At 40.2% G+C, this 13,011-nt stretch overlaps 1 protein-coding gene across 1 annotated transcript in view; it reads left to right on the top strand.

Annotated features, from left to right (window-relative positions):
* The window catches only part of LOC150079073 (retinoblastoma-like protein 1), a 753,431-nt gene that overhangs the window by 372,650 nt on the left and 367,770 nt on the right, over positions 1–13,011 (top strand). The gene's annotated exons all lie outside the window — the stretch shown is intronic.

Below are 13,011 nucleotides of genomic sequence, written 5' to 3'. Positions count from 1 at the left end.
GGTGTCTTGTCAATGATATACCTGAATTTTTCTAGCAGGGATAAGGAGGTGATTATCCCCTTGTATAAGGCAATGGTCAAGCCACACCTTGAGTACGGTATACAGGTCTGGAGACCTCATTTTAAGAAGGATGTAGGGCTGTTGGAACGAGTACAGAGAAGGGCAACAAGATTAGTGAATCGAACAAAGGGTTGCTCTTACGAAGAAAGGCTTAAGTTTTGCAAATTACAGTGTTTGGAGACTAGGCACCTGCGAGGTGCAGATGGTATTCTTTCTCTTGCTCAGAATAATCACCTGAGAGGGCATAAATTCAAATTGAGAAAAGACGGTTGTAGGATAGATGTGTGGAAGTTTGCCTTTAGCCAGTTTATTGCTGGAACAAACTTCCATCTGTCGTTGTAGAAGTTGATAGCTTAAATAGATTGAAGGCAGAACTTGACAAACATTTGGAGCAAGTGGATGGGTGAAATAAGGGGGTTTTTTTGGCTGATGCTATATAAGATTGCTTTCTTGCATCTTATGCCTTTGCTAATGTACACAACCTGACCATCTATTGGAGAAATATAGGACTATGCTGAAGAAATTCCATAAGTTCAGAATGTGTATGTGTCTGCAATTCTGGTACTATATACTGAAAGCCTTGTGGATTAACTCCAGACTTGAGGGAATCTGCAAGGGTCTAAAGAGGAAATTTTTATCAGTGTGGCCCACTTTTGTAGGGTTTGTATTCATTGACAGTGAAATGATGCAAGAAAGCAAGCTTTATACAACATCAGCCAAAAAAAAGACATTGAGGACACCTCCCATTCCACCTATTCATTCCCTCCAATATGTTGTTTATTTCTTCCTTCAATTTAGTCAAGCTATCAACCTCCGCAACAACAGGTGAAGCTTATACCAGTTAGCAACCATCCTTCCTCAATTTGAATTTGTGTCCACTTGTGCCTAGTCTGAGCAGGAGGAAGAATCCCATATTGTTGAAACCTTAAATAGCTCAATAAAATAACTTGCATGTTTGTAGTCTCCAGATGCTGCAGTTTTCAGAACTGAAGCCTTTCTTAGTAAGGTCATCCATTTGCTCTGCTCACCAATCTCATTACCCTTCTCTGTTCCCATTCAAGCAGCTCCACCCTTCCTAAAATGAGTCTTCCAGACCTCTATGCAATACTCAAGATTTGACCTGACCATTGCCCTATACAATGGGATCATCACCTCCTTATTCCTGCAAACCAAATTCTTATATATCATTGACATTCTCTGTGAGCTATCCTGGCAGATTGTCTGCATTGCTCAGAGAACACCATATCTGACTGCACAATTACCCCAAGTTATTTTCATTTTCTACTAAGCTAAGTGTTGTACAACACGGTGCATTACTCTGAGGTTACTACTACCCATATGCAGTACTTTGTATTTATCGATGTCTTATGTGCAACGGTTCAAAAGCTTTCCTGAAATCTAAGTATATGATATGAAAATTATTTTTTTGCAGCCAGTACCTTGGTCACTGCATCTTAGTAAACTATCAGATTGATTACATAAGACCCCTTGCTTAATAAATCCATGCTGTGACTGCAGTATATAACTACATTCTTGTCCAGGTGCTACTGCATTACTTCTTTAACCAATGACCCCATTATTTTCCCTGGAACAGAAAATAAACCAACAGGTGTGTCCCATGCATTTTTTTCTCTGCCACATGTCTCATTAGTTCTTCTGACATCTATTTAGGCCTAAAATACAGCATCAGCCAGGAAAAAAAAAAAAAAAAAAAAAACACCCCAATTCATATCACACACTCATTTACTCCAAATGTTTGTCTATATTAGCATTAGTAAAAGCACGTGATGCAAGAAAGCAAGCTTATATAACATAACAATCTTCCAAAAAAAAAAGGAAAAAAAAACCTCATTTCACCCATCCATTCGCTCCAAATGTTTGTTTTGTTCTGTCTTGAATCTATTTAAGCTATCAACATCTACAACGACAGATGGAAGTTTGTTCCAGCAATCAACCGCCTGCTGGCAGAAGGCAAACTTCCTCACATCTATCCTACTTTTCATACTGGTATGAAACTTCATTTATCAATGTTAAACTTCAGTTGCCCCCTCTCAACCCATCTGCTCAACTTTTCTAGATCCTGGTGCAGTAGTGTACTGTCATTAATTACTCTGTAATTACTTGCCTTGCAATATGTAGGTTACTGCAAATGCTTCATTTTAACATAGCTATCTACCAAAGTAGTTAAATTAATTAATTAAATTGGCATCGTTTTGGTTATATCTCATATTGTGACTGCCTTTACAACACAATATGAGATATAACCAAAATGATGTCAATTTAATTAATTAATTTAACTACTTTGGTAGATAGCTGTGTTAAAATGATGCATTTGCAGTAACCTACATATTAGTCATTCTACCTCGTAGCATGAGGCCTTTGCCCTTAAATACTTTATTGCCTTGCAGTTTAATCCTTTTTTTGAACAGGAATGCATTCACACATTTCAGTCTGTGGGGACCTCTCCTGAATCCAACTATCCTCTCATAATTATAAGTAAGGGCGCTTAATTTCTTCCCTGTCTCTCTTAATATAAATGGATAGATCCTATCTACACCTGGTGGTTTTCTTGTGTTTAACTTCTACAATTTCTTTTCCACTTAGCCATAGTGGAGGCATATGGTGCAAGAAAGCAAGCTCATACAGCATCAGCAAACGGGGAGGGGGAAACAACCCAATTCATATTACACATTAATTTACTCCAAATGTTTTTCTATATTAGCATTAAATAAATAAATAAATCTTTATTGTGAAGTAGAGTTACAGCACAATATCCCATCACGGCGACAAGCGCCAGGGGTTCACATATAAATAAATTAAGTACGGCGTACAAATACAAATGGCTGCAAAATACAGCGAACACATACAAAAAAAGGCTACAAAATACCGATCACAAATGCAAAAGAAATACAAATACAGCATAAAAACACAGAGCTAGACACAAATACAGAAGTAAATACAACTTTACGATACATCAGGGTTCAAGGGCTTTGAAGTTGTGTCTGTCCTTCTTCTTACTTATTATGCTGTCGATGTCGGCATCCACACAGTTGAGAGCGGGGAGCATCTGCTTGGGGAGAAATCTCTCAGTGAGTGCAAGCCTGTTGTGGTGAGCCACGAGTGCTGGTACCGACCTCAGGCTTGGCTGTGGAATCCTCCAAGAGCAAGCGTTCCAAATATTTGGAGATGATATCTGGCCTGTGATGAGTTTGGCTGTGAAGACCAGCCTCTTTTCCACGATCAGGAACTTCAACCTCGGGATGTCGAGTGCTTGTGCCATCATGGTGGTTGTGGTAGCGGGAGGTAGACGAAGCTTGTTATTGGCCCATTTCAGTAACCAGTATTCAGCAGTGTACACCCGCTTGAGGTTTGTATGTGCAGCGGAGGCCCATATTTCTGCACCATAGAGAATGGCGGGGTAGACGGTGGAGGTAATGAACCTTTGAACAGTGACAGGATGTCGGACGTGTAGCAGCTGCTGCTTTGAGATCCACCGTAGACGAGAGAATTTGGTACTGATTTTGTTGATCTGGTTGAGAAAGGACAACTTTTGGTCAAACAAAACGCCAAGGTCTGTGTGCAAGGGTACATTTGGTATTCGTACCCCTGCGAGTGAAACGTTGAGTACTGTCAGCATGGATTTGAGGGAGAATATAACCTGGGCAGACTTCACTGGGTTGATTTTTAGATTGAAGTTTGCCAGGTACAATTCTAGATCCTTAAGTTGGGAATTGATCTTGTTGCTGAGCTGAACGGGATTGTCGCCAGGGTTAATTTGAGTCAGCAGTTTAAGGTCATCGGCATAGCATAGGAGACCATTTGTTGAGGCAATAATGGGCACGATGATAGCTGTGAACAGGACACCGGATAGGATACCCCCCTGCGGTACTCCAGCAGTAATGTCGCAGGATAGGGTGTGTTGTTGCCGATGGAGAATAAGTACCCTGTGATAGAGAAGAGATTCCAAAAAGCACAGCATATCACCTCGAATGTGAAATTTCTCCTTAAGTAGGAGGAGCAAAGCCGGGATCGACACGGCATCAAAGGCTGCGCTTATGTCTAGATACGTGGTTGCTAGCTCAGCTCTTTGTTCGAATGCTGAGAGAATGCGTTCAGTGGTGGCTGCCAAGTTAGTGATTGATGATTTTCCTGCGATGGCATAGTGGATTTCAGGTGGTTTCGTCTGGAGGATTTTTTGAGTGATTGTGGGTAGCAAAGCCTTTTCAAGAGTTTTTAACAGACAAGAGTCAACTGATATGGGTCTGAACTGGCTGACGTTTGTGGCAAATTGGTTTTTAGGGATGGGGTACACTCTGTACTTATTCCACTGGGGTGGGAAATAATGCTCCACGAGGCATCTGTTGTAGATCGAGAGAAGAGGGTCTATGATGAATGTGCTTAAGCATTTGATCATAAATTGCGGAATTCCATCCTCCCCAACAGTGGCTGTTGTGGGAAGGGAATTGATGGCACGTATGAGCTCCTGTTTCATGATCTGGATACTCCCTAGGACATCTGAAGGGTTTTCATAGTCAGGCTGGACCACTGTAGATGGGACTGTGGTTATATTTGAAAACCTGGCGATGTATTTGAGCCATTCTTGAGGATCAAGCATGTGATTGAATCCACCATGTGGGGCAGCATAGAATGGCTTTCCTTTCCTCAGAGTGCGGTTAAGATTTACTTGGATTGCAGCAGCTTTCTTTTGATTAAAGTGGGCCCTGGCGCGGAAAAGGCGATTCTGTCTTGACTGCCATTCGTTTGCTTCCATTTCTTATGTAGGACTTGTTTCATTTTGAAGCTGTTGTTGAGGTCAGCGGTCCACCACGATCTGGAACGGGGAGTTACTGTTACTCGTTTGGTGGCAGCATAGTCGGTGACGGATTTAATCCAGTTAGACAAGAGTGTCACTGCGAGGCTGAGGTCACAGTCAATGAGGACATTCCAAGGAATGCAGGATGCTGCTTCTACACAAAGTTGGGGATTAAGGTATTTAGGTGCTGAAACGTATTTGACGATTTTGTTGTCAGGGATGTTGAAGTTTGGCACCTGCAATGACCATGTCAAAACTATGGGCTGGTGATCGGACAGGAAGAATGCGATGGGATCATCCTCAGCTGTGCATGGTGTTGAAGCAAAAGCAAGGCACGTGATGCAAGAAAGCAAGCTTATATAACATCTGCCAGAAAAAATAAAAATAATAAAAACCCTTCTCATTTCACCCATCCATTCCCTCCAGATGTTTGTCTAGTTCTGTCTTGAATCTATTTAAGCTATCAACATCTACAACAGATGGAACTTTGTTCCAGCAATCAACCACCCGCTGGCTAAAGGCAAACTTCCTCGCCTCCTATCCTACTTTTCATATTGGTATGAAAAGCCTAGTAGCTTCCAAGGTTAATTCTTTGAATGCTTCCTATTTAGAATTTGATGTTGGTAACATTATCAGTTGGTCCCACTGTATGGAATTTAAAAACTCTCAGACCACCATAGTCACCTTTACAAAAGCATAAACCCTTCCCTTTACCCCTAATAGTAGTGACCTCTTTGAGCAAATCCCACACTGTGATCACTGCCACCTAGTGGTTTTTTATGCATTACTACTGTTAGAATCACTACTGTTAATCAAATCAAGAGTATTACTCCCTCTGGTTGCCTCCCGAACATGTTGCAGTAGAACACAATGATCCAATAAATTCACAAAAGGCTTGCTATGAGTATGAGTGACCAACCCACAAGTCCCATTGAGGATCTGGGTAGTTACAATCCCCATTATAAGACAATCTGATTTACTGGCCCACTTTATTTCTTTGTACAGTTGTTCATTATACTTATCAGATACTTATACCTATAACACAGTTCTACCCTCAATTTTGCTTTCCCAGTGTTTATGTCACGTCAAAATCACTTAACACTGTACTTCCTTAGATTTTGTGTTTCTTAACTAATAGCATAATTCCCACTCCTCCCTTCCTCTCCTGTGTGTCCTTTCTGTATACATTATACTTCCCAAATTCCAATTCTGCATTCTTTTTATCTGTATGACACCACATCTCTGATATCCTAACAATATCTGCCTTTGATATTTTTACCAACACCTCAAATTTAGTTACTAAACTCCTAGCATTGGTGTACATGCAAGTATGCATTCACCTGTTCTTCTTATCTACCCTAACTTAGCCCATGTATTTACTAGTTCCATGATGACTCCCAACAGTCTCTGAAATCCCCTGCACCTTTTCCAGGCTGCTGCTCATTCCAATAGAAGCAATGCAAGAATCACTTTCACTTCTGCCAGTGGCTACTGCTAATCTGTTATTCCATTTAGCCCCCATCCCAAGCTAGTACTTTTCTCTCAGTTATTTTAAAATCATTTAGCACCCTCTTAAAGTTTCATAAACTTCCAGCATCTCCTTCTCTAAAGATTCCTCATGTGAATGTTGATGCAAAATAGTCATTCCTTTTTTTAGTAACTTCAACAGGATCATCAACAGTCAAACCATCGATATCCAATGGACCAATTTGATTCATCACACTTTCTTCTCACCAAAGATTTCTTGAGTAAGACTAGTTTATGTCTACCATAGGCTTCTCTGTTGCCCGACAATTTATATGTATCCCATGCACCTTTCTTCTTTGCCCCAAGTTTCAGTAGTTCATCTGACATCTGTTTAGGCCCTTGAAGAGTATTTCTGAGATGGTATAAAACGCCTAGTGGTTACAATGATTAATTCCTAGAATTGATCTAAGAATTACGTGATAATATCATCTTATAAAAACGTTTATATTGATAATTGTGGGCAAGGGAATTACTGTGAGCTGGTCAAGTAACTTGAAATTTTTAAGTGATAAAAAATAAAACTTCACTGGATATATGGGTAGTGTGTGTTGCTTTGTCAATGTTAAAAAAAAAAAGGCAAACTGCAGCCATTATCAATCCACTGCAGCATGGAAGCCTCCTCAACAATTCATGTTGAATTTAATGGACCATAATCTTCTACACTGGTCCAGTGTAGTTTGGTAGCCTCACCATATTTATCAGTCAGGGTATACTCAAAGAGCGTGCACTACAGCACTTCCACCCGGATCTTAGTTATGGAGGCCTTAATGGGGACTAACTTGCTATTAAATGCATTCTTTAGTACTCTGTCATTTTAAGGTAATGGAGTTTCCCCTCCCCCCATGCGATTAATATGAAACAAATCTCCACTGAAGGCCCCGAGTGCCAAGCGAGTGATCAAAGCGAATTTAAAAAGTGAACTTCAAAGCAACTTCTCCAGAATCAGCAGATTACTGAGAATTTAAGTCTTTATTTACAAAATTATTTCATTTCTGCTCTTCTGAATAAAGAAGCAAGCTCTTCAAAAAAGAAAGGAAAGGTACCTTTCTTCTTGTATATTGAACTAATTTATATAACACACTAACCACTAACCTCTGATCGCTTGGTCACTGGTAGCACCGCTCCTGCCTCCACGTGGCGGGGCCGGTAACCTGGGGGAAAAGTTATCCTCCGGGGCGAAAAGGAGCAATCATGGATTTTGACAATTATCCCGCACTTGAGCCTAAACGCTCAACTCATGACCTGATTGAAACCGAACATGACGTATCACAAACCAAAAGACAACGTAGAAATGAGAATCAGCAGGAATTACCAACATTCCTTATATTCCATTCTCTCTCATCCAAGCCTATGAGTGCCCTTTCACCATTTCTAATTCAGAAATGTTTAGAAAGCGTAGCTGGTTCACCGAAAATGGTGAAAAGACTCCGATCCGGGGATCTACTAATTGAAACAGCGAAATATCAGCATTCTCAGGCTCTACTAAAATTATCAAATTTTGGAGGAATTCCTATACAGGTCACCCCTCATGCTACACTAAATAGTTCCAAAGGAGTAATAGCTGAGTGGGACCTGATGAATGTCGCTGAAAATGAGATAGTCGAAGAACTAAAAGAGCAAAAAGTCGTCCAGGCAAAACGAATAATGATTAAAAAGGATGGTGAACTTGTTCCAACTAGAAACATTATTTTAACATTCGATACACCTACCTTACCATCATGTGTGAAAGCCGGATACCTAAACTGCCGAGTACGTCCGTACATTCCCAACCCAATCAGATGTTTTAAATGTCAGAAATTTGGACATTCACAAACAGTATGTCGAGGGGACACTACTTGCCCGAACTGCGGCTCCGAAGATCATGCACAAACTGACTGCACTGCAGAAAAGCCACAATGCCCTAACTGCAAAGGCCAGCATCCAGCGTATTCAAAAAATTGCGAACTCTGGAGAGTAGGTAAAAAGATTCAGAAGTACAAAGTCGAACAAAAGGTCACCTATCAGGAAGCTAGGAAGCAAGTTATGCTCGATATGCCAAAAATTACATATGCTGCAGCAACCAAAAAATATCAGTCAACAGCAACACAAACGGCAGTAACAGTACCACCATCCATTTCAATTGCTGATTGGGCTCGATCAGTGCTATCATCCCCACAGCAGTCACCTACAGAACAATCTAAAGCAACTTCTGCTAGCAATACCCTGCTAACAGTTCCACCAACCGCTTCTGATACCCTACCAGAAACTGCAAAATCAAAAGCATCACTCCCAAACAGTTCAAACCAAACATGCTCCGCAAATATGGATATTGATTCTGGTACCCTACAGAATGAACCAATACTAGATCTACATGCAGAAGATGATATGGAAATCGGACGCCCCACTTTTCCAAAAAAAGAAAAGATCAAACTAGATCGAGGCAAACAGGTAGGACACAAAAAACAGACAGAACCATACACAATTTCTAAAACTAAATAATGCACAACATTATACAATGGAACTGTAGAGGTCTACAAAGCAATATTTTTGATATTTATGAACTAATCAAACAACACAGTCCAGTTATCCTATGCCTGCGAGAAACCAATCTAACCCCACAAGTGACTCCAGTGATCAAAAACTATAGTATATATCAACAGGACAGAAACAATACTAATTCAACAAGAGGAGGTGTAGCCATAATTGTCGACAACAAGGTTCCTACAAAACAGATCCCGCTGCAGACCACATTAGAGGCTGTAGCAGTACGAATTGATCTGAATGTTATGTTAACAGTAGTCTCACTGTACCTTTCCCCAAACAAAGAATTCACTGTGAAAGAGCTGGAGGAACTTATAAGGCAGTTTCCATCGCCTTTTATTCTGCTAGGAGATTTCAATGGGCACCACCCTATGTGGGGATCACCCCAGATAAACAAAAGAGGAAAACTCATTGAAACAATTATTAATAACCAGAATCTCACATTATTAAATACTGGTGCTGACACCTATATTCACTTTCCAACCGGAGTATCTACTGCCATAGACTTATCAATATGTTCCCCAAAATTGTTCCCAATCATTCAGTGGTCAGTCTCAAATAACCCACTGAGCAGCGACCATTACCCGATTATTTGCAAATTGCAAACAAACAGAACCTCACATATAATCAGTCCCATAAAATGGAAATTCTCCAAAGCAGATTGGAACAAGTTCACCAATGCAATTTCCTTTGATGATCAAGTTATTAAAAACCAGCCTATTGATGATGTTACCGACCATATTACTACACAAATAATAACAGCTACAACCAGTGCCATACACAGAGTCACAATCGGTCCACATAGATATGCCAATATTTGGTGGAATCGTGATTGTCGAGATGCTAAAAAAGAATGGAATAAGGCATGGAATCTTTTTCGTAAGCATCCAACAACCGAGAACCTAATTAATTTTAAGAAACTCAAAGCCAAGGCACGTTACGTGCAGAAAAAAGCAGTAAAAGACTCTTGGATCCGGTTTGCTTCTACCATCACTAAAAATACTGAAAGTAGAAAAATATGGAATAAAATAAAGAAACTAAATGGAAAATACCTCCCAGAAAAAACGCCTATTCTAAGTTGGAAGGGTAAAGAGTTTTCTTCTTCAGTGGACATTGCAAATGTCCTGGCAGAATGCTTTTCTCAAATATCAGCCACGGCAGCATACGAGCCTGCCTTCAAACAGCATAAAGCCAACGCAGAAAAGTATAAACTGAACTTTCATACAACGGCATCTCTCTCATATAACAGACCTTTTACATTACTGGAACTAGAGAGCTCCCTAAACCGATTAGCGAATACTGCACCAGGGCCTGATGGAATATACTACATGATGCTTAAACATCTAAACAATCAAGCTGTGAATTCACTACTGGCATATTTCAACCGGCTATTCTCAGAAGGTTACTTCCCTCTTTCTTGGCGCCACTCAATTGTCCTAGCCTTTCCTAAACCTGGAAAGGATCAGTCAGAACCACAAAACTATCGGCCAATATGTCTCAGCAGTTGCCTTGGTAAGATAATGGAAAAAATGATTCATGCTCGATTAGTCTGGTTTCTAGAATCTTATTCGGTAATGGACAAAAATCAATATGGCTTTAGGAAAAATCGATCAACTCTAGATCTTATGATCAAGGCTGAATCCAACATACGGAATGCTTTTATCCGTAGAGAACATCTCGTCATGGTCTGCCTGGACATTGAAAAAGCCTTTGATACAACCTGGCGTTATGGCATACTTCAAAATCTCTATGCTACAGGACTTCGGGGCCAGCTACCACTAATCATACAGAGCTTTCTCCAAAATAGAACATTTCAGGTGCATTATTGCAATACACTGTCCCAAAAGGTCGTTCAGGAAGAAGGGGTCCCACAAGGATCAGTTCTTAGTGCAACACTCTTTGCAGTTATGCTGAACAATGCAACAGATAATATTCCGCGCAATGTCGACACTTATCTTTACGCAGACGACCTTACTATATCCTGTCATTCACTAAATATGCGCTCCATTGAACGCCAACTGCAACTCTCAATAAACAAAATAGAGTCATGGGCATCCCACAATGGCTATCGCCTATCCAGAACAAAAACCACTGCTATTCACTTTTGTAAAAAGCGACAGCTTCATCCAGATCCTGAGCTAAGGTTAGGAGCCCAACTAATACCATTTAGTAACAATATCCGGTTCTTGGGTTTAGTACTGGACACTAAACTTACCTTTCAGGCACATATAATGCAAATGAGAACTCAGTGCATGAGAAAGATGAATATTCTCAAAGTTATCTCTTCTATGACATGGGGAGCCGATCGCTTCACACTCTTACACTTATATCGTACTTTAATAAGATCTCGACTAGATTATGGAGCCCCAGTCTATGACTCTGCGCGTAAGACAGTACTAGCCCGGCTCAATCCAGTCCAGCATAGTGCTCTGAGAATTGCTTTAGGAGCCTTTAAGACCTCCCCAGTGCAAAGTTTGTATATAGACGCCAATGAACCACCACTATATCTTAGGAGAAAAGTATTGCTCCTTAATTATGCAGCCAAACTACGTAGCCTCCCTTCTCACCCCATCTGGACATATCTGTTTGAACCTCAGTGGGAAAATTTGTATAAAAATAAACCCAATGAAAACAAACCTGCTGGTATCCGGCTACAAGAGCTAACCAAAAATTGGAACATCTGTCTAGGAAACATCTCTCAAGCTGCAGATGTATTACAAGCACCATGGGCAATGTATATACCTCTTTGCGATAACTATTTTCTACAGTGGGGAAAACACTCCCTATCAAATCACAATCTTAGACAGTTACATGCGGACCATGCATTGACCAATGCTCACAGTCTTCATATATACACACAGACGGATCCAAGACTGATATATCCGTGGGAGCTGCAGCAATCAGTCCTACATCCACTGTTTCTGTACAATTACCGTGTGAATGCAGTGTATTTACTGCCGAATTATATGCAATCAAAATGGCTCTAAATCTCCTTAATGATCTTTTAAATATCCAGGTCATAATATACACAGACTCTTTAAGTGCAATGAATGCCCTACAGGAAAATCAACAAATTTCCCATCCACTTCTCACACAAATCAGATCACAGTTATATCACCTCAATAAAAATAAGCTGACTGTTACTTTCTGCTGGATACCCAGCCACGTCGGAATTCCAGGAAACGAGCGTGCAGACGAAGCAGCAAAACACCCTGCTTGCTCTGATCCCATCCCAGTTCCTTTTTCTGATTACAAGCCAACCATACGGAGGATATGTACAGAGATGTGGTCTGAAAAGTGGCATAATCAGATATCAAACAAACTTCTTGAAATAAAACAAAACCCACAGCTATGGAGATCTAGTTCCCGATTAACCAGGCACGAAGAGGTCGTCCTTGCAAGAGCACGAATTGGTCAATACGCACCTAACGCACCTTTTTTTACTGCTAGGAGAAGAGCCTCCTCTCTGCTCGCACTGTAGTTCCATTCTTACAGTGAAACATATCATTATTGAATGTGCACACTATGGTTCAGCTAGAATTGAATGTTTCAGATCTTTAATCAACTCACAAAAACCCTTGCAACTAGATAATATACTTGGAGATGACGCCAATCTATCAGAACTGTTTAAATACTTAAAAATGATAAACGTATACAATCACTTCTAGAACAATTCCTTTCATATATTGACCAACAATCTTAAGTTATAGGCGCATTTTGGCCATAGCAGCCCTTGCGCCAATAAACCCCACTTCAACAACAACAAATCTCCACTGAAAAGCTTGAGAACTAATTTATTAAACAATTTATTTGACATTCATGGTGTGGATTTTACTGTATCTACATATCAAAACAGGACTAAAATTTCTTGGTGAAATTGCAGATGAAACTTTGATAACTTAGTGATAACACTAAGTGAAACTTGGATAACATTTACAATGTTGATTTAGCTGTGACAGAGGTTGTGTAATTTACATGCTAAGTAAGTATAGATTGAATCTTCTCATAATTGGCCCATGATATTAAGTGACTCTGTTATTTTGTGTTATCACATTGTTTTGCTTCTTACCAAATTTATGTATCATTTTAAT

Source organism: Mastigoproctus giganteus, chromosome 10 (assembly GCF_048544385.1).
Source record: "Mastigoproctus giganteus isolate SK-2022 chromosome 10, ASM4854438v1, whole genome shotgun sequence".
NCBI classification, from domain to species: Eukaryota; Metazoa; Arthropoda; class Arachnida; order Uropygi; family Thelyphonidae; genus Mastigoproctus; species Mastigoproctus giganteus.
Note: the sequence above shows the minus strand (reverse complement) of the source record. Positions and strands in the feature narration are given on the sequence as shown.